This window comes from Stegodyphus dumicola, chromosome 9 (genome assembly GCF_044657685.1).
Source record: "Stegodyphus dumicola isolate Sdum_Otavi_A_Nest chromosome 9, ASM4465768v1".
Taxonomy (NCBI): Eukaryota; Metazoa; Arthropoda; class Arachnida; order Araneae; family Eresidae; genus Stegodyphus; species Stegodyphus dumicola.
This window is the reverse complement of record NC_140776.1, coordinates 149,184,821-149,211,187: the sequence shown is the minus strand read 5'-3', so window position 1 is coordinate 149,211,187 and position 26,367 is coordinate 149,184,821. Positions and strand designations below refer to the sequence as shown.

General features: G+C 34.4%; 1 long non-coding RNA gene across 1 annotated transcript in view; it reads right to left on the bottom strand.

Moving 5' to 3' along the window:
* Positions 1-26,367, bottom strand: part of LOC118205303 (uncharacterized) — a 473,901-nt gene that overhangs the window by 356,802 nt on the left and 90,732 nt on the right. The window contains exon 2 of the long non-coding RNA XR_015043230.1: positions 25,576-26,097. This is a non-coding gene — a long non-coding RNA (uncharacterized LOC118205303). The remainder of the gene's footprint in view (positions 1-25,575; positions 26,098-26,367) is intronic.

Below are 26,367 nucleotides of genomic sequence, written 5' to 3'. Positions count from 1 at the left end.
TCATTTCAAATAATAAGCAAATGCCAGAAATGCTTATCCCCAACATTTGCTTGTTTAATTCTTTATCGAAATCGTTCTAAAAATGTATAAATACCATCTGCAAATAACTGCAGCGAACATGAACGATAGCCATTTTCGCTAAGAATTCGTCTTCACAGATGATGAAAATCGTCGTTAAGTGAGGGCATTTTAAGAAGATTTTACTTATTTAAATTACGTTTCTATAAAAGATATATTGTATTTGTTTTATATGCTTTAACAAGATAAATAAATGGATCGGATTGGATTATTTGGGCTACGGGAAAGCACACGATGGATATCTGCCCAAGGGAAGAAATGACGTCTTAGAATATTAAATAAATAAATGATTCCTTTGATTTGAGTTCATGTCTTGTTATGAAGAGCTTTAAAAATAAATTTTAACCAAATACTTCTGTTTAGTAAAATAAACAATATTCGTAACTTATAAAAATTTCTGTTTACATTAATCAGATAATATTTAGTTAAAGTTTCACTTTTCCTTCCAGGGGGGGAAAAGAGTAACATAACAAAAAGAAAAGATAAGGTACATAAATTTTAACTTCTGCTTGTGTTAGGAAGAAAAACGCTAGCTTGGTTATATTTTGACTTTGCGTGATTTCTCTAAGCCTTAGTTATTCTAAGCATATACCACGCCACGTGCTTATTTTCCACGCTTAAAACATTTACCACAAATCTATTATGAATGTTTTAATATATTTCAGCAGAATGTCTCCCTTTCGAATTTTTGTGAAATTCATGGATTATGTTAGTGAAATAACTGCAAGTTTAATTTAAGTTCAGTTAAAACAAGTAATATAAAAAAAAATTTAATTCCTACTTAGGTCAAGAAAGAAAAATTTTTAAAATGCAAAAAAAGTTTTTAATAAAAAAATTTAATTAAAAATTTTTAATTTGTGAAAAAACTGTATTAACATCAAGTGTCATCCACTACAAGTTTAAAAAATTATTTGAACTTGAGTGGATGAATAAAAAGTATTTGATTAACGATTGAAAATTTGAGCGATACGAGGAAAGTGTGAGCTAATAGTAAGAATTTAGTAAAATAGCAATAAACTGATAAAAAAATCTCTGATTTAACGAAAGAACATTCGACTTCTCTTTCCAAAACTGAAACACATGGACAACAATACAATAATCATAGTATCTATCTTATAGTATCTAATAAATATATCTAACTTATAGTATCTATAACTAATAAAGAAATCCTGAAGTAATGTACTTGAGATTGTTGAAAGCTAGGAAATCGTTGCTATTTCTTTAAATAATGAATGCAAATAAGCAGGAAGAAGCGAACAATTTATTAGGAAAATCCGCTCAGCGAATAGTACACACAGCATAATAATAGCTGGAAATAACGCGGGTATTTAGCAGGTCTTCCTTAGCATACGGAATAAATCGTAAATCATTCTCAGGGTAAACCCTAACTTGTAGTTCAAACGTAACGTATCACACAACTGATTTGCACTTGATTCACAACTGAATACCCTTAGGTCAAGTCAGGTAGTACCCTAGAACAGTGGTGGCGAACCTTTTTGGAGCCGCGTGCCCAAAACCTTTTTTTTTGGGGGGGGGGGATCGCGTGCTCAAAACCTCTTTGATTAAATCCCCATCGGAGAGCGGTTTACCATGTTTTGCCAGGCACCGTGAAATTTGAAAGCTGGCCGTTGTTAGATGGTTTGTTTTAGAAAGATAATTGCAAAAACCAACTTTCTGTTAATTATAATGCCTCAATTTCCCTTCAGTAAATATCTTCCGCTCACCTTCATCAAATTCGGCAACAATCTTGTGGTTGGAGTTAAAGTGCCGTCTGACACTAGATGTGTGACACACAAGACTTTTCCCTATTGTGTTCAATTACTCCAAATGATTCTGTCCAGGTCCCTTGAAATGATCGTCCACTATCAATGTTTAATTTTGCCTTTTTTTGCTGGAGTCATTTGTGAGGGTTCAAGACCTGGAGTATAGAAAATCTGCTTAACAATGAAAATATTAAAACTCACTGGCAGTTTGAAAAAAAAAATTGAATTCGTTTAGCAAACATTAGCTTCTTCAACTTTGGCGTATACTTTGCCATGTAGCAAGTTATATTATTGGCCTAAACAATTGAAATATCATAAATTGGGTCAGTAAATATGTGTATCATTTCTATGGTAATATATGAAAATCTTACATCTAGGCTTAGGCCCTATGCAATAAGTAAGTAAGTGGCATTAGGCAATAAGTAAGTAAGCGAAACCTTCAAGAACAGACTAAAACACTTATTTAAATCGCATAGTATCATTTTATTGTGATTATTGATTAAGGAAGTAATATTTTAGTCGCGTGCCGCGGTGGATGAGGCTCTGCGTGCCGAATATGGCTCGCATGCCAAAGGTTCGCCATCACTGCCCTAGAATGAAATACCGACTCAATGAAAACCCATGAGATATACCATCAGATATACTCTAGCTCTCCAAGACGTATTTATACTCTGCAGCATGAGTTCTGAAAACTTCTGAAAGAACCGGTCGTAGGGCTTCAAAAATATGTTTTCACGATTCTTCCAGAAAGTGGCCAAGTTGGCGAGAAATCGCCAAAATATTGACAACTCGTCGAACGAAATTGCCTTATCTCCGGTTTTAATCAAGTTACTTTTACAATTCCAAAGCTACTAAGCTTAGAATGAAAAGATATGCAATTCTTTGCAACGAATAAGCCCGCAAATCAAAGTAAACCCAAAATACGCCATAAATTTACCTTTCTAAAAACGATAATTAAGCAGTATAAAATACTACAATAATACAAAGAAACAGAAATGCAACCAAATAGGATTAAAATATTTACAACAATATTTTTGAATAATATAAAGTTAGAAATGATATATCTTTTCCGAAAGGATTATGTAGTCTCGAAATCTTAAATAATGCCTTATTTGTCCTTTCTTTCCCAGAAATATATATATCCAATTCGTAAATTTGTTCCGAGAAAGAATGTTTACCTTTGAAGCCTTTGACGCCTGGACTTCTTATTTTAGACCAGAAGTAAGCTTTTAAATATTTCTTAGATGCACATGTACTTAAATCTGACAAACGAAGAACATACACACGCCATATCTGAAACTGTTAAATGCATTAGGAGTGCTTATGGTTTGGTTTATTTAATTACTGCAAAGCACACTTGGGCTGTCTGCCTAAGGGGAGGGATGCCTTCGTGGAGGGCCTTTCTAAGGGAAACTGGCTCGTATACACGTTACACATGGGGAAAACCACGAAAACGCCCATGCAGCCAGCCCGTTCTTAGGAGTGCTTATGCACCACGATGTTTATTTTTTTGACATTACATTCTGACTCGCAAATACGAAAACGAACAACTAATTCAGAAAATGTCAAGTACCAATGCATTTAATAAGTATAATATTTGTAAACCAAGCCTCTTATTCAGCCGGTATAGTGGTTAGTAACGCTGCCTTCCATACAAATGGACCTGGGTTCAAATCTCGGAAAAGACATGGATATTTGTAAATGTATATTGTATGTGCGGCAAAGAGGCACTCAAAATACACGGCGAGTCGAAATCCTCTCGAGAGTCCGTGGTAAAGAAAGAGGAGTGGGAGACCCTCGACCCCCCCGGAGTATTCTTAATCAAAATTTGGCGAGGAAGAACTACACAGTTAGTTCTATCGAGCTATACCTGTAAGACCAAACGTAAGTCAAACATAACGAAGAGTAGTACAGGTAGAAGTGGTGTCCCGCCCACTTCTACCTGTACTACTCTTCAGTATTTTAGTTTACTAAGGGAGATCTGGTATAGTAAACTGCTTAGAAAGTTCTCCACGAAGGGCATCCTTCCCCTTAAGCAGATAGCCCCAGCGTGCTTTGCCATAATCAACTAAACCAAACCTACTATAAACTGTGACTATAACTGATGTTAAGCGACTATGGAGACAGTCAAACAGCAGTTCTTTACAGATGTAAAAAATAGTTCGTAACTCTAACCTTGGTTTGTTTATGAATTGTAGGATAAAAAATAGTAACAACGAATGGAAAATTTTTGCTTATCGACTCTGTAGATAAGAAAAGAGCCATATCTCAATCCAGTTGCTACCGGTGATAAAAAAATAATCAGTGAATTGATACCACATATCAAATGAAGATCTTCATCTAAAGAAGAAATTACGGTAGGATGTAGAAGGAATTACGTGATATGACTAGCTAACAGATGTGATTTTTTTATCACGACAAACGCATGATTTCACCCGCTATAAAATCTGATAAGGTTAGATTACTGCCTTTTTCGAAGCTTCCAAAACATTAAAAGAATATTTGTTTCAGTTTGATGATATCGTGATATCGTGAATATGATATCGTGAAAGCGCTAAATTCATCGCTAAAACCGAACACCTTCTGTGACCAGAGTACTCAGTATTTAAAAATAAATTTTGGAAAGAGATCATATGCTTAAAATAACATTGGTAAATATATCTTAAAAGAGAAATCTCAAAAGAACATATCACTAAAGTGGAAGAAATGAAAGAAATTAGCGTTTGAACTTATTTCATAATTATGTTTATGTTTCATTCATGTATAGTATTATATATTGCTAATTTAAATACATTCATTTTCTCTATAATTTAAATAGTCTCGTTTGCACCAACCTTTCCCTGATAACATATTGTTACGAATTTTGTACTTAGATAGGTAATTTTAGCAGAATTATAAGTAAAATTATTGTATTTTTCTGTGTAATGTAGCGCGAGACAAATTCTAAGAGAAAGCTTTGTCGATAATTACGACAGAAGCATTTGACATTGGGTATCTCGGTAATATGGCGAGAAATCACCAAAAATCACTAAATTTGGTGACCACTTGGCGATATTTTGGTTCGGTCCCTGCATCACCATAATATGTATTGAAACTGAATAAATGTAATTGACCACTACATTAGCTGTAACCGTTATTGTAACCCTCGCACTGCTTTTCAGTAATTTTGAGAAGCAGAAAGTACTAGAAATATCTCTCGGAAGCCAGTTGAAAACTATTTAAGGCGGAAGAGAGAGCATCTGCTCTCAGTTGCTTGGCTAGTGTTGTGCGAGCTGTAGTTCTGCGCGAATTGAGATAAATCCGAGTTAGCTATCTCTTTAGATGCGCTTTGCAGTGCGTTGTGTTTAACGTTCTTAGTAGTTTGAAGTGTCCCTACTGATTACATGGTGAACACTCGTACGAATATTTCAGTGAAAAATTCCAGAGTTCTGAAATATTTCTTTTAATAGAAATAAATCTTATTAATTATTATCGGACATATAAATTCAATCTATTACAAACCCGTACATATGCAACAATATATTGTTACGAAATGCCCAGCCGCGGTATGAAAGCTTCCCCGCAAAGCAGGTTTAGGGTTGCCAGAAAATGGCAAAAGTTGCCATATTTGGCGGGAAATTGCCCACTTGGCGACAAAATTAGCGATACGCCACAGACGGCTGGAGAACCTTCTAGAACGAATTCTTACCGAGAATTTTCTCGAAGTTCTCGAGGGCAGCCCAAAAGCTATATGAACCCTGCTCGTACGAGGAATAGAAGTCAGTTAAAAGTCAGTGAGTGATAATCTTGTGAGTCAGTCAGTCAGTCAGTGCCTCGTCTAGTGAGTTGATCGTCAGTCTAGTGAAAGTCAGCGGAAGTGTCTCACAGTCTGTTGAGTTGATCGCGAGTTAGTGCCTCGCCGAGTTTTATCTTGAGTGTGTTGAGCTCCGAGAATGACAGAATCGAGTCGGGAGCTGTACTGTACTGCTTATGCTTATCTTCGAATGCATCGCGAGTTGTAGAGTCTCGAGAGTACGTAGAGTTTCGAGAACGACTAAACCGAGTTGGGAGCTGTACTCTGGTGCTTCGCCGTGAAGCTGTCTTCACTGTTATAGCCTGAAGGCTGTGTCGCTGATCGTTTCAGCGTGCTTGTCGTAGTTTTTCGACGACTGTAAACGTGCTTTTGGAGCTGTCCTGAGTTTACTGGCTAATAAAGTGTGTTTTCATTCTTCATCAAGTGTTGTCGTCAATCACTCCAAGGTCCATGGATCCGTACGTAATAATATGTATATGTAATAAAGCAGTAGACTCAGATGTAATGATATATAAGCAATGATAGCGTAAATGTAGAAATACTGCATTTCGTAGATGTGGATCCATAATAAAGAGCAAACTGGGCAACTGAAACAAATTAAACATTAATCTCTATTTTAAAAAAAATGTTGCGGTGACCAGCGACTTGGTATACTGTTCGTGCCTATTTCAAAATGTTTGCATTTTTGATAGCTTTGCAGTGAAAAGAGAGCAGCAAGGAGCAGTCCAGTTAGGCCCGAAAGCAAGTAAGTTGTGTTCAGGATGAAATCTTAATCCAGAATGAGCTAGTATTGATTCTCAATGCATTTGATTGGATAATTAAAACTGCTGTAAAATCATTATTGGTTGTTTTAGTTCCATTTAGACCACCAGCGTTATGTAAGAGTCATATGACATGGATTAGTCTTGAAATGACACAGTGCAAAAAAGGAATAGAGAGGGTGGATGCCTAATTAAGATTTAGCATTAAGGAGCTATTGCTAATTTAAAATATAATTTATATTTACATATTTTAGATTTATATATTTTTTAATCATTCTTACATATATGTGTAATAATTTTGCAGATGATGAAACCAACTACTTAGTAGACTAGAAGAGAAACACGCTAATGTGACAATAAAAATCGTAAAAACAACCTTGTATTTAGCGTAGGTATAATGAAACACTCAATCGATTTCGAGGGCAGCTAAAGGTCCCTCCTCATCAGGAGAAAGAAATACCTAGAAAGAAGAAAATAAAGGTTTCCATTATTTCCAATATAGTTTTCCATTATTTGAAGTTCAGATTTTGAGCGTAAGGTGCATTTGTCCCTCGCTCCCTATTTTAACTTCGCTAATTTTTCTTGTCCTTTATGCTTGATCAGATAGCCTGGCTCAGTAAAAGTAGGCGGCCAGTGCAACTCTGATTAAAAATCTAGTTATAACCACGTGCAGTGCTGATAAGGACCACGTGTTTCTGTGACTCCTTCTCCTTTATTTTCTTCTTTCTAGGCATTTCTTTCTCCTGATGAGGAGGGACCTTTAGCTGCCCTCGAAATCGATTGAGTGTTTCATTATACCTACGCTAAATACAAGGTTGTTTTTACGATTTTTATCAACTACTTAGTAGTCATGGCCGAGATGTTTTAGACAGAGGTAGATCGCACACAAATAGAATGCGTAGAAGATGGATGCAAACCACAATCAACTGGATATTCATCACAGAACTTTATTTTCTTGAAGAATAATTTCTTAGGACATATAGTTTTGATGTTTATGGGTGCGACAGGCGCCCCTTAATTCTATATACACTTATCACATTTTGAAAAACAATGAACAATAAAGTGAATAGGTGAGACACGCACTAACAAGGAAAACAGTAGTAAAAAACAGTGAATGCAAGGCGTATGTATAAGATCTGGTCTCATTTGTTTAGGCTTTAAAAGGTGACTTGCCAAGAGCTGTACGTAATGTAGATGGCAATATAGGTTATTATTTCAGTGGCGCATTTTTTGTAAAAGTTATTACTATTTTTAGAATTAGAGGGGAGCATACGAATTAGAATTAGTAATGAGTTTGAGTTTCATAGTTTTTTATCTTACACACATACAGACAAAATCAGGCTATAACGGTGAAGACAGCTTCACTGAAAAGCACCAGAATACAGCTCCCGACTCTGCTGCGGCGTTCTCGGAACTCCACGTACTCTTGACACTCTCCACGCTACAACTCGCGATGCACTCGACGATACACTAGAGTGCAGCTCCCAACTCCTCGGTTCAATTGTTCCCCGAGTTCAACACACTCTCTCGACGATGCACTAAGAGACACTTTCGATGCACTCGACGACCGACTCGGCACTAGACGACCGATTCGGCACTCTCTAACTATCAACTCGATGAATTCCGCACGGACTCCGCGTACCAGCAGGGTTTATATAGCTTCTGGCTTGTGTTTGAGAACCTTCTGGGCTAAACTGGTAAGAATTCGTTCCAGAAGGCTCTCCATCCGTCTATGGCATAGCGTCAATTTTGTTGCTAAATGTCGCCAAATGGCGATATCTCGCAAAATGTGGCAACCCTGCCTTCGCTTGCCATTTCATGGCAACCCTAAATCTGCTTTGCGGGGAAGCTATCCCACCGCGCCTGGAGATTTTGTAACAATATATAATCGTTTTATAACAACAAGAACTTTTTAATGCTTTGAAGAAATAAATAAATAATTAAAAAAAGGAAAGAATGAACCAAGAAAATTTTTTAATTTAAATGGAATACAACATATTTCGCAAAAGCTCTTCAGGGGGGATGATACCACCATAATCTTATAGGTTAGCAATGTTTCTAGACTACACATTGAATAATTAAGCCAAAAATGTTTTATAAATCATTTAATTCTCATAATTTAAATAAAATGAAGTAACTTAATTGTTCATTAATACTTATTGTTGATTAATGGGATTAGACTACATTAATTATAAAATTTTTTTACAGACAATTCATTTATAAAAGCTTAAATGCTAATGATCACTTTCTTATTGAGCGAATATACGTAAGAAAGGGGGAATCTACGTACATGGAAATGTGTAAATAATAACTGTAATACACATGTTATACATGGTAAAACCTAAAAGACCAGTGAAAGCTTCAATGGTTATTTTATGCAAATTATGCATAAAAACACTTTTTTGAGCCTCCGAATCCTGATATTTGTTCTCAGTGTAATTTTATTTAACAATATGTTTCGTTGTCTAATTCGTACGCTGTGTGGCGGCCATGATAAGTCGTGACGTCACGTTGTTGACATTGCCTCGGCTTCCATTCTGTGGCGCGATGCTTATTCCATCTATTCTAACCTGCTTGGAATGCATGAATATCAACCTAAGGGGAGGGTGTTATTCAATGAAATATGACATCAGTAAATGAATTTTAGACACTTTTTTCATTACTGATCAACCAATTCGATAAACAAAAATTGGCGCCAAATAGTGCAGATTAGTACTTATAATAAATAAGCACGACATCAGAACATTCATAAAAATATTTGTTTTGGTTTTACGTAATCCGGTTAATTTCCGATAAATCAATTTTTATTTGGAACAATGGATGAAAAAGAATATAAATTAATTATTATTTCTCCGTTCTTCTCTCATATTTTGAGAAAATGATTAAAATTTGGGATCTGTCTTTTGCATAACAGTAAATAGTGGATTATTTTCAAAGTTAAGGGATTATATTTAAAACGCCATTATATTTAAAACATCTAAAGACTCTGGCCGTCGACAAAATGGCGCAATAGTAAACACCGAAATTCAATTTAGATTCGTAGTCAGGCAAATTTATGTGGCGCCGAGTTCACAAAGAAGACGTATATTTTGTTGTTGTTTTAAATGTCATTAGGGATTTTTGGCCGCGAGAATGACTGGCGCGAGTTTTAATGGACGTATTTGTTAGATAATCTCAAAGCCTGAGCTCATTTGTTATATTCTTTATTTGCGGTATCTTTAACACGTATACATCGATTATCTAATTAAAAGAAGTACCGTTTGTTCCTTCAAAATTCCGCCGGAAAGAGTTGTATCTTCGCCAACGTTCAATGTCGACGAGAAAATGCGTAAATACCAAATTCTGTCGGATCCAACAGCGACCAAGTGGTAAAGTCGTTGAACACCGCTAGTTCAATCCGGAATTCGAATCCGGTGAATGAGCTGGCTACATGGGCGTTTTCGTGCTTTTCCCCATGTGTAACGTATACGAGCCAGTTTCCGTTAGAAAGTCCTCTACAAAGGCATTCTCTTAGGCAGATACACTTACGCTTTGTAGGCAGATACGCTTTGTCATAATGAAATAAACCCGGAACTTATCGGAAAGACCTTGACGCAGTTTGGGAGCTTTTACAAAAGAAAAAGATTAATGATTTACAGACGCAACAATTACATATTACATATGTAAATATTCTGCGTTTTGATTTTATATTTTCCCCCAGATTAATTAATAAATCGACTTACAAACAGGATTTCTTTTGTTTTGGAGAAAATATCGTGTCTATCGCTTTGAGAATAGATTTCAAGCAATTGTTCTCTTTAACGATTTGACAGCAAGATGTTGTAGTCTTGTACAAAGTTTAGCGCAGTTTTTTTTAATTAAATTTAAAACACAAAATACCAGGAAGTCTATAAAAACCACTGGAAGGACTACAGTAAAAAGAAGACATTCGTACAAAGCAACGTTGCTTACTGAAACTGAAGAACTGTTATACGTATATTTGTAATGAGTTTGGCAACTTCTAGAAAAATGACTGCGTTAATGCATAATACCTGTACTTATTACATTAAAAAACAGACAGAGGTGTATATTATATGAGATAAATAAATGATTATTATTATCTAAAATCCATATATGTATTTTTCTAGAAACTAAGCAAACTGCTGGATCTTTAAAAGCGTTTTCCTACAACAATGTTTCGTTTTCGGCATGGCCACGATACCAGATTTCAAAAGAATGTTGTTACGATACCCTTTCGAAGTATATGCTGAATAAAGCGTTTCCAATAAATTAAATTCTTAACCTAGTTGTGTTTCAAACTGATATTTCAATAGCAGTAATTAACGCTATACGTATATCACACTTGTTCAGTGTTCCAATGAGTTTTTTTACACATCCTTTGCTATGGCTTTTATATAATTTACGATGGTCAAAGAAACTTGCGTAGTAACAAAATGAAATAACAAATCACGTGAGCAATCGGTTTCATCTTCATATAAGCTTAAAATATAATACCCAGTTTAAGTGGGCGATAGTGAAATCATTTCTTAAAATAACTGCCTTTGCCTTTTTTGTTATTTCTCCGCCCTCGTAAGATTAATTCATTTTTATTGGTAGTTATGCCAGATCATTTCCCATTGTTAGTGAGCTGTCAAAACGTTAAAATCTTCCCTGTGAATTACACTAGTGCTGTAAGACTATATGACGAAACCGATTCGCATGTTTACAAATTTAGAATATTTGCTTTAAGTTTTCAGTTTTAAACGTATCTGTATATATATACGTATAATGAAATCGTAAATTAATTAAACCCGCATTATTTGGGGAAATAAATATGCGCAAAAAACTATTGTGAATTTAATTAAGGCAAAACATATTTTTTAATGAAAATTAAGCTCGAATTGAATTAAATAAAAAGGAATAAAGACAAGTAATAAAATAATTATTGATAGTTCAATGAACCGAAGTTGACATCAATCAGGGGATATAAGCTTTTTTTCATTCATTGAATCGTCAATAGTTAATAATTACTTCTTTTAGTCTTTAGTTCAATTTGAACGTAATTTTCAGTATTTTGCGTTAGTTTAAATTTACAACACAATAGCTTTTTCCATACATATTTAGTTCCATAAATTACCCGCCTATAATTAATCCGCAATTATATCAATTAAATTGATTTAATCTTAGTTGCGTTAGAACTAGAATTTAAGTTTGATTGTCTGTATAATCACTTATATATATATATATATTATATATATATATATATATATATATATATATATATTATAATGTTACATAAGAATAAATTGAATTTAATTAAAAAAATTAAATTTAAACAAATTTAAATTTAATTTTTAACGAACACGTATAAAAGTAAAAAAGCAATTTTAAATCCTAAAAAAAAGATAAAATAATTTTTAAAAAAATTTTAAAAAAATGTGCAAACATATAAAAGATTTAATTCTCGAACTAACTCTCGAACTGAATTTAAATGATATTGTAGATTAGTTCGAGAATTAAATCTTTTATATGTTTGCCCATTTTTTTAAAATTTTTTTAAAAATTATTTTATCTTTTTTTTAGGATTTAAAATTGCTTTTTTACTTTTATACGTGTTTGTTAAAAATTAAATTTAAATTTGCTTAAATTTAATATATAAAACGTTATATATTATTATATTTATTATATTACTACAAAATTATATATATATGTGTGTGTGTGTAAGATATAACAAAATACGATAGCTGCTTTAAAAATAATTGGAGACTTCAAAATTAACATTCTAGATTTGGTCTCTCCCCCTAAATTCATCTATTCTCCCAAATTCGAGAATTTTCTATGTTATACAACAATCTCAAATTAACCAATCACAGATTAGCTCTACTTATACCTCAGTATAAATATCGCTCGCAAATAAACTGCGCCATCTTCTCTTAGCTTCCGCCACGCCAACATCCACGCTGCTTTGCTTGTCCGTCTAAAATGACATCGTCCCTTTAATCTGTGTATAAGAGAAATTATTGTAATTGTTTATGATAAAAAATATACTGTCTATAAAGACTTATTCTAATGTGCCTGGAAATAAAGATGGTAATTAGTTGAACTTGATTTTGTATCAACATCTTCGTCCCGTCTTGCCGCCTCACTCACGAACACTCACGAAGTTCACCGAATTAGCGTAGTGTGTGCAAAGACTGATGAAGAAGCAAACATTATTTACAAAGCAATCAGAACTTGATAATACAGCTACAGAAGGAAGTTTCATGGTAGCCTACGACGCTGCTATACGCAACAAGGTATTTTCGGAGTTTATTTAGAAGTGCATAGTTTGGTTTATAGGATTAAAGCAAAGCTTTGAGAGCTATCTGCCCAAGGAAAGGGATGCCTTCGTGGAGGACTTTCTAACAGAACCTGGCTCGTATACACAGCAATGTATGGTAGAGTGTGCAAGTGTATTGTTTCCTGATGTGAAAAGCAAATTTGAAATCATTTTATTGTCAAGAAGGACTATATTGAGGCGCATTGATCCAATTAGCAACGAAATCGAAGAACAGCTGAAGACCGCGAGTAAAGATTTTGTTTGGGTTTCTTTGGCACTGGATGACAGGACAGATAACGAAGACACTGCACAATTACTCATCCCTGGAATTAATTAAAATTTCATCATCATAGAAGAATTATTTGGACTGGATTCAATGAAAGATAGAACCACTGGTCTGGACTTACTTGAGTGTACTGTCAACTGTGTGGAGAAAAATGGCTTGTCCTGGAACAAATGACAGCATTACAACTGATAGGGGCCAGAGCTTTTAGTGACAATAATGTCTTTTAAAAAACAAGTTAGGAACACATGACACAGACAATGATATCTTGCCTTTTCATTGCATTTTGCATCAGGAGAGAAAAAACAGCCTTTGTACAGCAGCACTGGACTCAAAGCATGTGGTAGATCCTATTATTAGTGTGGTGAACGCAATCAGAGCAAGGGCACTCCATCATCGACAGTTCAGACCCTTTCTTGAGAATGTGGAGGCAGCGTCTGAAGATGTAATTTACCACCACATTGTGATGTGGTCGAGCCTGGGCAAAATGATAAAAAGAGTCTGGACACTGCAGAATGAAATCCTCTAATTTCTGAACACGAAGGAGCTATCTTACGATTTTATTACAAAAATAAAATGTGAGGAGTAGAGATATGAGGGGACGTTTGCAGCTGATATATTTAAGAAACTAAACTGAAAGTGACACTGCATATTGTTTGCGTGAAGCATGTAAAATCATTCAAAACAAAATTAGACCTATTTGCAAGACAAGCAAGTGAAGGCAATTTTTGTCATTTTAATTTATTAGGAAAACAGAAAGTGCATGAAAGTGTTTCTGATAAGATTAGGGATCATCTGCAATGTTTGGGGAACGAGATCACAAGAAGATTTCAGGACTTTAAATTGGTTGAGGCTTTGTAAAGCAGCACTGGACAATTTTACTGTCTTATCCCATCACTGCTGATATTTACACATCATCTCAGGCGCTGCAGCCTGAACTTACTGACATATGCAGTCTCACACTGTGAAAAAAAAATGTTTGATGCTGTGACACCTGATTAAAACAAAATTGAGAAAAGTGTAACAGGGTACATTGTCTCATTAAGCTAGAGTTATAGATGATATGAAATTGGCAGGATAAATAAGATGAATAAAACTGCCACTCTTTTATTTAATTTATATTTATTGATTTTAATGGTACAATTTATACCTTTTCTGAATTGTAACGTCAGTAATGAATGGAATTATTTTAAAGGTGTTATTCCCCGCTAACCTCCGCTTGCCCAAACGCTCGAACCAAAACAGTTGCCTAATCCTGGTATAAATAGAAATTTTAAGTTAAAATATAGCTTCTTTGTTTACCTAAGAATCAAAACAAAACTCAAAAGAACATAATGGCGATCAATAAAAACGCAACAAAACTTTTAAAAAGTTACTAAATAACTAATTAAAGCGAATATTATTTTGTAACTCAGTAACTATTTCACTTTATAAAAATTTTTTAAAAAATTAATTACACACCTCACCTACATGTATTCCGATGGGAAGAGTGTCACGCGAATAAAACCTAATACAAAGCTCACGTTGTTGTTCATTGCAAGGGGTCGGCTAAATATCTCATACTGTAAGAAATTCATTACAGAAAACTAGTTTCAGAACGGAAAGGTAACTAACTAAGTAGTTAAATAAATAAAGAAGATGTAACAGTCTTAACAGATGGAGTAACATTCTTAATATGAGATTTCATGAACTTTTATTAAATTTCGAAATGCTCTGAGACATCATTTATTAGGTGTTTTAGCTTTTAAAAACGTACTTTCGATTCAATTAATTAAGCAACCGTATCCCCTAAAAATTATCCAACTAGTTCCCATTTCCAAATTCAGAGGCTCATGCGCACTCACTCTTTTCGTTTTTAATTTATACGATGGTCATTCAATGGGTTCTACGATGGTCACTGTTCGCCACCATTTATACGATGGTCACTGTTCACTGTTCAGTGGGTCACTGTTCAGCCACGGGTTCTATATCACTAATTAATCAATAAAATAATAATCAGTAAAAATAAACAAATAATCAATAAAATCAATAAAAATAATCTAATAGATAAAAATAAACAAAATAATGTAAATAATGAATAAAAATCAAAAAATAAATAAAGCCAATAATTAATAAAAATCTAAAACGAATAAAAGGTTTTTACTAAGTAAGCTTAAATTTCAGAATCATAAAATAACTAATGAACAGAAAATAGAAAAATTAGCATATATTTTAATGGGAATAAGAGGTTAAATAAGTATTTATAAAATTCATCTGCAATTTTTATATCACAAACAAAAGATGTGTGGGGCGACTTTGATAAATTTATTGGATTATATTTTTAATAATGCAATTCCAGTAATAGATTTCGTTACTTGGCCGCCCACGTTTTTATTATTCGTGATCAAAACTGTAGATGAATTTTAGAAAGACGTTTATTTCATCTCTTGTTCCTATGAAAGCATCGTTCTCCTTTCAGGTCATTAATTTTTATGAGTTTTAAATGACAACTTATTTTATAAAAAAAACCTCTTTTTAATTATTATTATTTTTCATCAATTTACTTTTTTCTCAGTTTTAAATAAAAGCTTATTTTATAAAAATTATAAAGGTATTTCTTCCGCTTTCCTAGCGTGCCTTCGTGGTGTAGTGGTTCTGTACGCTGGGTCGGTATTACAGAGGTCCGTCGTTAGATTCCCGGCGAAGGCGGTTGGTATTTCTCATCTTTCTTGCTTCCAAAAATATACCTAATGGCTCTATAAAATCTATTTTTAATTATTTATTATTTTCATCTTTTAATCTGAATCACGCGTTGTCAATCAATTTGAAATATCGTTGTTAAAATAATAATTGAATTTTTACTTTCCACAATTCTGTTACGTCAGATGATCTAATTCTAAAACCTAGCAATTTTCGAAAATTCGCCAAAAAATCAGAAATTATGTTACAAATTTCAAGGTTTCGTTTAAAAGATTTTTTACCCGCACCATCTGATGATGCAACCAGTAACATTTTGAGAATTTCAGTTTGCTCGTTGAACGAAGGCATGTGTAAAAAATCGTTTTCGCATTACATTTCAAAATATTTAAAGAGAATTCAGAAAATAGGCCTTTACCACATTGTGTTTGCACTTACAAAAAGTGTTTGCGCATAAATTGAGCTCGATAGCTTATCAGGTTAGGTTAATTGATTAATGCAAAGCAACTCCAGGGAAAGCTAGCTCATCAGGAAGCAGTTTAATACTCGAAGACAACTTCTAAGCATGCCAACAAACATTATTTACGAGCTAAATAAAAGCTTAGAAATATAATATTGGTGACGAACTTGAGAACTGTGAAATGATCTTAAAGTGGAAATTAGAATAAAGTCAGAGATGAAGCCAGAACTGTCTAAGAACACAATAGGAAAATATAAATATGTATAGTGAAAATAAAACATGCTCCTGCAACTTAAGGGTATCTGTTTTAATACTCTTACGAAACTCCAGCTGCAGTAAGATAGCTTCCCCGAAAGCAGGTTTAGGGTTGCCAGAAAAAAAGGTAAGGGAAGGCAGGGTTGCCATTTTTAGAAGGAAATCGTCCATTTGGCGACAAAATTGGCGATAGGCCATAGACGGATGGAGAACTTTCTGGAATGAATTCTTACTGGTTTAGCCCAGAATGTTCTCGAACGCAAGCCAAAAGCTATATAAACCCTGCTGGTACGCGGAGAGCGAGTCAGTTAAGAGTCAGTGAGCGAGTGTTTCGTAGTCTAGTGCCGAGTTGGTCGTCGAGTGCATCGAGAGAGTCTCTTAGCGTATCGCGAGTTAGCACGTCGTCGAGTGTTCTCTGAGAGTGTGTTGAGCTCCGAGAAAGACCGAACCAAGTCGGAAGCTGTACTCTAGTGTATCGTCGAGTGCATCGCAAGTTGTAGCGTGGAGAATCTCTAGAGTACGTAGAGTTCCGAGAACGACGAGCAGAGTCGGTAGCTGTACTCTGGTGCTTTACCGTGAAGCTGCCTTCTCTGCTATAACCTGATAACTTGAAGGCTGTGTCGCTGATTGTTTCAGCTTGTTTATAGTAGTTCTTCGATGATTGTAAACGTGATTTTGGTGCTGTCCTGAGTAATACTGACTAATAAATTGTGTTTCGATACTTAATTAAGTATCGTCGTTATTCACTCTCAAATCCACGAATCCGTAGGTACATAAGAAAAACGTAACAATACAAAACATTGAAAGAGCTAAAAGAAGGGATACTTTCGAGAAGGATATTTTTTTAATGAACTAGCTCGTATTTCCATTACACATGGGGAAAATCACGAAGCCTCCCTTGCAGCCAATCCATTTTCTGTGTTATTGAACCTGAGTTGAACTACACGTGTTCAGTGTTCTTAGCCGCTGGTATGCTTTTGCAAATTAGATTTATAATTTTGAAAACTGATTTGCAGATGGATATTTTTACGAAAACCTCTCATCATGGCAACCCCATTTAGCATGTATAAAAGCGAGAGAAAAACTGTGATAAAAAAATATTTTACACTGCAGTTAAGGACTGCAAAAACTAAAACGTTTTAATTGTGTCGATTCCATAAATGTGTGATACATGCATGATATATCAGCTTAATGAATAAGTTTCAGAGTAGCTTAAAATCTATGCATACATAGTAACAATAAAAAAATCATTTTTTCCCCTTTCTTAGTTTTTACTACTTCTTGAGAAAACATAAATATTTTCAGCATATCCTGTAGTAAATTAGCCGACTGACGTTTATATCAGTCACGTGACTCTGGATAAAAGTACTCATTTCCATTTGATAAAAGCACCGAGAAAACACGAAAAAACTTACTAATCCAAATCTACATTTCCTTTACCGCTCATTTTCAGCTCTCTCCCATCCCTCTCCCACCTGTCTTCCTAAAGTTTAAATAGTAATCTCTCGCAATTTCACGCTTACTTGAATCGTCAGGGTTATTCGAAAGTGCCCTCGGCGGCCGCGGCCACAGACCCCTCAGGCTTTTGAAGCTGAGTGTAAAATCCCCAACCATAGTACTTATAAGCCTTGGGAATGGTTCATTCTGTCTTGGCGAAATTTCATCCAAACCCTGGAAGGGAGAGAAGATCGGGTGGAATGCAGTAACCGATAGATTTACGGGCAAACATATCATTTTATCGATTGGGACAAAATGAATCGTCGGTTTTGAATAGTGCAGAAAAAGTTGTTCTTTTTCCTCTCTTCCACCCTCTAAAGGTCGTTATTCTCTCCCACTGGAATAGATACCAAAGAGTAAAGAAATAAAAGAATGGATGTAAGACAGCAAGTACCCTAAGGGACAGTAAAACGAATATGTGATTTGAATTATGCATGTTGCCGATACCAATTTGACAAATATGTCCTTTCTTCTTTTATGTAGCTGCTTGTTTTTAAAATTCCGACACGGTTGCTCGCAGACTTGGGATAGATAGTGAGCGTTTATTAAAATATTCGTGGGAGTTTCAGTGAACTTGAAAGAGTTATTGCTGGATATCTGTTAACTTCGAAGATCACCGTTTGTTCTTATACCTGCTGAAGACGTTTTAAGCGCATGAGGTGCATTTTCATTCATCATTTACACTTCCTTATTGCTAACTATGGAAGAATAGCAGGAGTTAATTGAAAAACCTACTGGTGAAATGCTACGAATGAAATTCAAAAAATCACTGCAACTGAGTTGACCATGCGGAATAAAACGTTTAGGGGCAGCAAAACAAAATTCGAAAAATGAACTTTTGAGATAAATATATTTAAAGTTTTCCCTGGTTTTAAAAAGCAGGAATTGTACGCTGAATTCATGGATTAAGTTAGCATTACTAAAACGCATCATAGGTGTTCTGTTAATAATAATTACTATAAAGTTAGCATATTTTATAATAAATTTTATCAAATTGTATTATTAGAAACAAGAAAAACATTTAGAGACAAGAAATTAAATTTCACTAATAACGTTACCACATTTTGGTATGTACTACAAAATTATAAAAATGACCTTTTGTTATTATAAATTGTAAAATGTTTCAATGTTACATCATTAATTGAAATACAAAAGAACAATATCACAAGAATAGCCTATATTGACATAAGTATCAAAATAGGACTTATTTTTATGACTATGAATTTTATATTACTGTAAAATTCTGCATAACAGCTAGGTATTATGTGGTTGGTTCCAGGTTCCGTTAGTCACCGCGATTAACATACTAAATGCATGTTGTTTTCCGACTGTCTTGATGCATTTGCCTCATCGGGCGCTTGAAGTAGGCTGATTACTTGATCAATGAGTCAAAGAGGATAGCTAGAGGTATCGTATCATAGAGGTATATATATATGTATCATAGAGGTAGGAAGTCCTTTCTTACCTCCATGGGATGGATGAAGGGTGTGTAATTGATACATAAAACAGTCTTATTACAGTCCTAATGGCTATGCAGATTAACTTGGATTACGATAATGATGACAGCATATCAAATTAGAGTTCATGATTGCATGTATCATACAATTTGAATTGAATTGATCCAAAAGTGCAGAACAAAATACTTTACACTGGAATAAATAATAAATGAAGATACAAGATTATATATATAATTAGTTGCAGAAGGCAGTCCATGAAGTATATACAAATGATAGGTACTAAAGTTCAGTAACAGGAGGTATATAACACGACGAGCAGAGGTCGGGGTCACATGGGTGGTTACCATCTCCATCGCTGTAACTGAAGAATCCCGTTGGAATCAGCAGGAACTATGAAAATAAAATACATTACTACAAAAGTAGTGTTGTAACTGTGCAACAACCTTCATAAGTTCAGAGGGAAAGTCCAGGTTTTCACTGAGAATGAAGGCTGCATGAGGGCAAAGGCTGAGATCTTCGTTAAACACTTCGTAGTGAAAAGTTCGAAAAAAGTTCATATGGTCAAAATTTTGAGCACTCTCGAAGAATTTTTTTTTAGTTTTTCTGAGAAAGTTATCCAATCTATCCTGTTTAAAATCAGCATGTAGAAGCTTAATTTCGAGCAAAATAGTGTGATTTAGTGCTGATCGTTAAGAATCTGTTTTGCACAACTTGAAGCTTGTGTATATCGGAAGAGTAGCAGTAGCCCAAGCTGGCGAAGCTGGTGTGTGATTGCAGTTAAGTCATTAAAGGTCTAATATTATAATAATAATATACGTGATTATGGATATACGTGAATTTATGTATTGGCGCATTTATTATAAGCGATAATAACGAAAATGTTATATTTGCAGTTTGTTAAAACTATTTGAAAAATGAACGATGGACCTATTTTCCGCTTGTTGCATTAATGAAAGAAAGGAAAGGAAAATAAGCTGCTATAAACTAAGAAGTTCGCCAAGTGAATTTGCCAGTTTTGTGCCATCAGCCCAGCAGGATAAAACGATAGTGTAGTTCTCATACATAGCTGGTTTCTCTTCATGAATCTTGAACACCATGATGTTGATCCAGTAAAACCGGCAATCTCTCTATCAGTCTCTATCGCTTTCGCTTGATGAATAATCATTTTTGTACAGACTGAAAGTCCCGCTTTTCTGTGGTCGAAAATCCAAGTGTGTGATTGCAGTTAATATCATGGGGAAGGATTGATGATAAACATAACTACAACTCATGACGTTAAACTAAGATTTATTTATTTACATTAGAATGAAAAGAAAAGTAAAACGAATAATCGTCAAAACATTTTGGACACGTCTGTCCTCACTATCGTTCACGTCTCATCTTATCTGACCACACCCTAATCTAGATGGCGCTCTTACACAATCTTAGTTACAGTAACCACATAATTATAAAAATTATGTGGTGATTTAATAACGGCAATGTAGTCAAAGTATTATACATAATGCAGTTAATTAATTAGTACTCGATTAGTACTACATTATAGATAGGTGCTACATCAATAAATTAGCACTCGGTTAGTAATTAGTCAATCAGTTAGTACTCGGGGAATTAATTAGCACTCCGTTAATGTAGTCAAAGTATTATGGAATAAATTTTTTTTTAATTGAATAAATGGTCAAATAAAAGATAATTTCGCCAAATAAGGCCAAAATGACTTATAAATTCGGCAAATGACAGAAAATATCGCCACGTAAGAAAGAAAATAAGCCGCATAACAGCTTAGTTTTGATTTTATTTAACCTTTTAAACTTAGACAAAATAGAATCTTTGGCATCTTCTAATATAATTAAGTCAACAACTTAAAGAAAAACCTGTTTGGAAGTTTTATGGAGATCTTTGCTGGCGTAACTAGTTTAACGCAGCTCAAATCTGCTAAACTCTTTCTGAAACAAATCCAAGCACATCGTGCGACACACTTTGTGAAGATGATTATGAAGAAATCGGTGAATCTCCTACAATGCTGAGAGAAGGGATGGCCTTCTATTATTAAGATTAGAGGCACATCATCGGTCAAATAATTCCCAGAAACATTATGAGTAATTCATAAATGAACTTTCGCATAACACTTCCAAACACTATCCTCTTAATGACTTTCTTCCTAATTAAAATGCTGTGTAAGTACGTACCTATATGTTTCTAGATATATTTATTTTAAATTAATTAAATTAAATTGCTGTTGTGAAGAATGTCTTTTCTCATCGCCGACAAATGTAATCACATCAAGCGTTGCAGCATAGAAAGTAAGCAAAGCTTTTATCCTCAAGATGTAGAACAGATAATCACACAAACCTTTCCGGCTACGATGTGGAGTCTAATACTCTTAAGCTTTAGGTTGATTTGTTTAATTTAATTATGGCAAAGCACACTAGAGCTATCTGCCTGATGGAAGGGATGTCTTCATGAAGGACTTCCCAAAGGGAACTAGCTCCTATACACCAGATACTCTTACGAAAATATTTATTCCTCCCCAGCACTTAAGTCCTTTGTTTCTGAGGGTTTATTGTTTTAGTTTCGCAATTTTGCTTCGAATCACTCTAAATGTCGATTTCACTTTTCAAACTATTACCACCAAATAGTATCGCCATGTATTATATTTGAAGAAGTTAAATAATGAAGAATCTGCATAGATGTATGTATGTTTCTCGCACGGGGATAAAACATCGGTACCTAGAGCCATCAACTTTTGAATCTACTGCGAATATGGGCATCTGAAAGCCCAAATTTGAAATTTATTTTATTATCGATTTCATATATTGTAACACTTCAACGAATTTTTGATCAACAAACTCAACGATTTCAAAGCGAGCAATGACAACACTGTACAAGGAAAAAAAAACATTTTTATCTCCAGCGCGTGAGTTTCTGTATCGGAAATTCTAAAGATATGCTCATTTTAAAACTATTTTGCGATATTGCTCTTAAACTGAATTTTATGGTTTAAGTGCGAAGAACACGATATTTAATAAATAAAGGTAACACATAAAATGTTAAAAAAAAAGCCCCTTTGGACGTAATTTAAAATCTGAAACCTTTCGGATTTTTTTTATTTTTTTAATTACTTTTATTTATATTTTATAAATGATTATTCCTGTGTAGCCAAATATGTAATATATGACGCTCGAAACCTCATTTATTACTACATAAATTAAGAAGTATTTATAAAAATCATCTTTTAGACACATTATAAATTACACCTATTGCATATGTTATTAAAAATTAAAATAAAGATAAATACTGCTAAGAATGGATACATTCCTTTTATTCTTTTATTTTTTGTCACAATATGTACAAAGTATATTTATAATCAAAATAAATAAGATAAATTAAAGGTCCTCTGCGAGACGGGCTATAACAACTGCGAGAGCTAGAAATTTATTAATCTTTGTGGAAGATAAATTCTCTGTTAGCAAAACGGATAATGCAAAATCTTAATTTCCCACGTTTCTAATATCAATATTGTTACAGACTTTATACATGAATGCCTCCATTTAGATATAATAGATCGCACGCGATATTTTGATAAATCGGACTTAATCGTATCCGTCACTGGTCACTTCAATGAACCCGTTAACTGTTTTGTAGGAAAGAATTAGAATAAATACATCTGAAAACTGAACAAAATTTGATGTGGAAAATGAATGATTTCTCTGCACGGCATATTAAATTATACACATTTTTGCTGCGTTTCCTTTAAACCTAATTTCTCCAATTATTCTTACTTGAATTATCGATCCCTCAAGGTGAAAATGACATCAAAATCTGCAAAATTTGAAATTAGCACGGGAGTCAAACTTCTTGTTATTTATTTTTTTCATAACGAGTATAAAACTTTCGAAAATATAAGTATAGGAATCGGGATGCCACATTTAAAGTTAGATTTCGTTACTTGTCAAAAATTAATTTTTTTTTAATCTGACATTGCCAAAACAAGAATATTTTCGTCATTTAAATACTTTTGTAAAGAATAGATATGATTATGACCAACGGTTCAGAAAATAAACGCCGGGTAAGAAATTTTAAGCAACGTAAGGCGGAGGATATATATAGATATAGTATATACACGTTCGGTACTACCGATTGTAATAAAAAAGAGAGGTGCACAAGCTAATATTATAGCAGTCCCATATAAAATATTTCAACGGTCTATGTCTAATCGTTTTTGAGTTATGCGAGATAAATAGATAAATACACACATACGTAGGTATGTACGTTCGGTGCAGACGTCTCAAAAAGTACCTTTTGAATCCATTTTAAATCCAATGTGTAATTCGTTTAAAAAAAAGCCTTCATTCTGTGCGTGCATCCAGATGTCACGCCTTCCCCCCCCCCCGCAAAAAAAGGCGAAATTGATTTGAAAACGACAAAAATGGACATTTCCGTTGAAACGTGATACCCGAAATTTTTCACGACTGCAATACTTCCTTTACTTCAGATAAGGAAGTAAAAAGTCTTATGGTTATTTGATACGCAGGTTCAAAAAAGATTTCCTATAAATGTAAGTAATTTCAAATGGGATAAATAGCAAAAATGATGCAATGTGGTTTTTATGTGCAAAAGAGATTTTAAAAACGTATTTTTTTCCCAATGGCGGGCACTTGCCTATAACGGCATTGGCCACTCCGAAGGCCAGAGATGGTGGCCATTTTATTGTGAAGGCAACCTAATAGGCATCCAACGTTTCCTCCTATGAGGGGAGAGACAATTTTACATTCATGCTTTCTCCGGGATTCAAACCTGAGCGCTTCGGTATCGTAGTCGACTTCCCTAACCACAGTCGGCTTCCGACACAAGTATACTATTAAGAATACCTGCGTCGGAAGCCAACTCAGAGGTTTACCAACCACTATACCGTCTGGTATTTTAAAAGTATACTTATTCTCAAGCTTCTTCGCACTATGTTTACTTCTAGTTCTGAAATATCGTACAATATCGTAACAATACTGTCATTAATCTTCCCTTCGAAAGATTAAAGTTTCCGATTTAAATCGAAAAGAGCAGATTGCAAGGGTACTTTCCGTAATTTTCATGCTTTGTAACTCAAGCAAATCGTTTCTCTTAAAAGTATAGAGTTATTAGAATATTTTTACAACAGGAGTGATGGTAAAATGAGCAACGCCCTGCCGGCAATCGAACCACAGACCTTTGCAGTACGCGTCCAGCGTGCAGACCACTACACTACGAAGGCATGCTAAGAAGGTGGGAGAAATACTTTACATACTCCCCTTTTTAAAGGGCGACCGGGGTTTTTAAGGGACCCAATCATCAAATCCTGGGTGTGGAGAATCATCATCCACGACCCTTTTAGTTCGGGCGCCACTGTAGAGACATTATTTTTAAAGCAGCAGTGATGAAAAATGAGCAACACCTTCACCGGGAATCAAGCCACGGACCTCTGAAATACGCGCCCAGCGTGCAGACTACTGCACTACGAAGGCATGCTAAGAAGGCGGGAGAAATACCTTATAAATGTTATTATGAGAATTCATGCAGTTTACACCTAATCTAAACGGAATATGTTTAGGTCTGATATCTCCATTTTCGGTTTGAATTTGCATATATTACACTAAAAGATCGAAATTTGGGAATGTCGATATTCTGCAATGAATAACATTCACATAGTCGTTTGGTGTATGTCCGAAATGTTTTTCTAAATGTCCTTATTTCTCACTTACACCGGCAAATGAAATGTGGACATTCACTGCATTATTGGTGAATGCTGAATAAAATATTTTTTGGTACTTTTTAAATCATACTTTCTTATTAAGCCATATTATATATGTCAGAATTGGAGAAAGCTTAAGTAATGGCACATGTAAATAAATTGTTGAACTTAAAACGAACAGCACATTATAAATGAGAGAATACAGCACCAATATTAAACTTATTTAATTATGTGATTGACGTTATACATTAATATTTATTGCAACAACTTAAACTGTTATGATACGTGGAATTGCACAAGGCTTCTCGTTTTGCCCAGAGTATACTGTGCTTGTCGACATAACATGTTAATGGTTCGAATGTATAAGAACATAGCCAAATATTCGGTCTTTTACCGATGTATTTGGTATGTGTTAACATTCTACATTCATTGAAGAATGTCAATATTCTCCAGTTTCGGTCTTTCCCGTTAACAAATAAACTATAAAAATAAATAAATTAAAACAAAAATCAGATAACAATTAAGCACATACCTTGTGAAGATCCCAGTCGGTCCAAATATAATCACATCCAAGATATGGGAAGAAATTGCTCCATTCGTATTATAAAGTAGGACTTATCCAATCGTTTCTCCCTTTTGTGAGCCACTAGATTCAACAGAATGACAGCCTGATTGAGTACAACGACAAGTTCTTTTGTTCGCACCGCAGGTAAATTCTAGGGCTCTAATATACTGGCAAAGAATTCTTGCAATTTAAAAGGCTTTTGATTCGTTCCGCATAGTTGAATAACTCTCTACCAAAGAGAAGGAAAGCTTGTAAAGTGCACAGTGATCAGATTCACAGTTAAATGCTTATCAGATCACAGTTAACTGCTAAACAGGTCACATCGTCAAGGTTAAACTTTCGAATTTCAGCCTAAGTCGGAAATATCCGAAGCCAGTGCTGGTTTCGTAACTCCGTGGGTAAAAGCAGCCAGATCACGCAGAATTCCTGAATACCCATTCAGGTCCAATTTCTGGTTTGAATGTTAGCCAGTGTCCAAGTCTTCATAACCTTAATAAATAAATAAATAAGAAATAATGAGTTACAACGCATCAGGGGGGAAAACTGAAACTGAAACACAGTGAGATGCAAAATACATTATATCCGACATTCATAATGAGGAAAAGTTAACTCTTCTATTACCGTGGTCTTAAGGATGGCCTTATCGTATTTTTGCCGAATATTTGCAATTATTATATGAAACAAAACATTGATTTTTTTAATATAATATTTGAAGTTATGTTTATAGAGAGCGACTTAATTACAAACGTAATTTTTTTT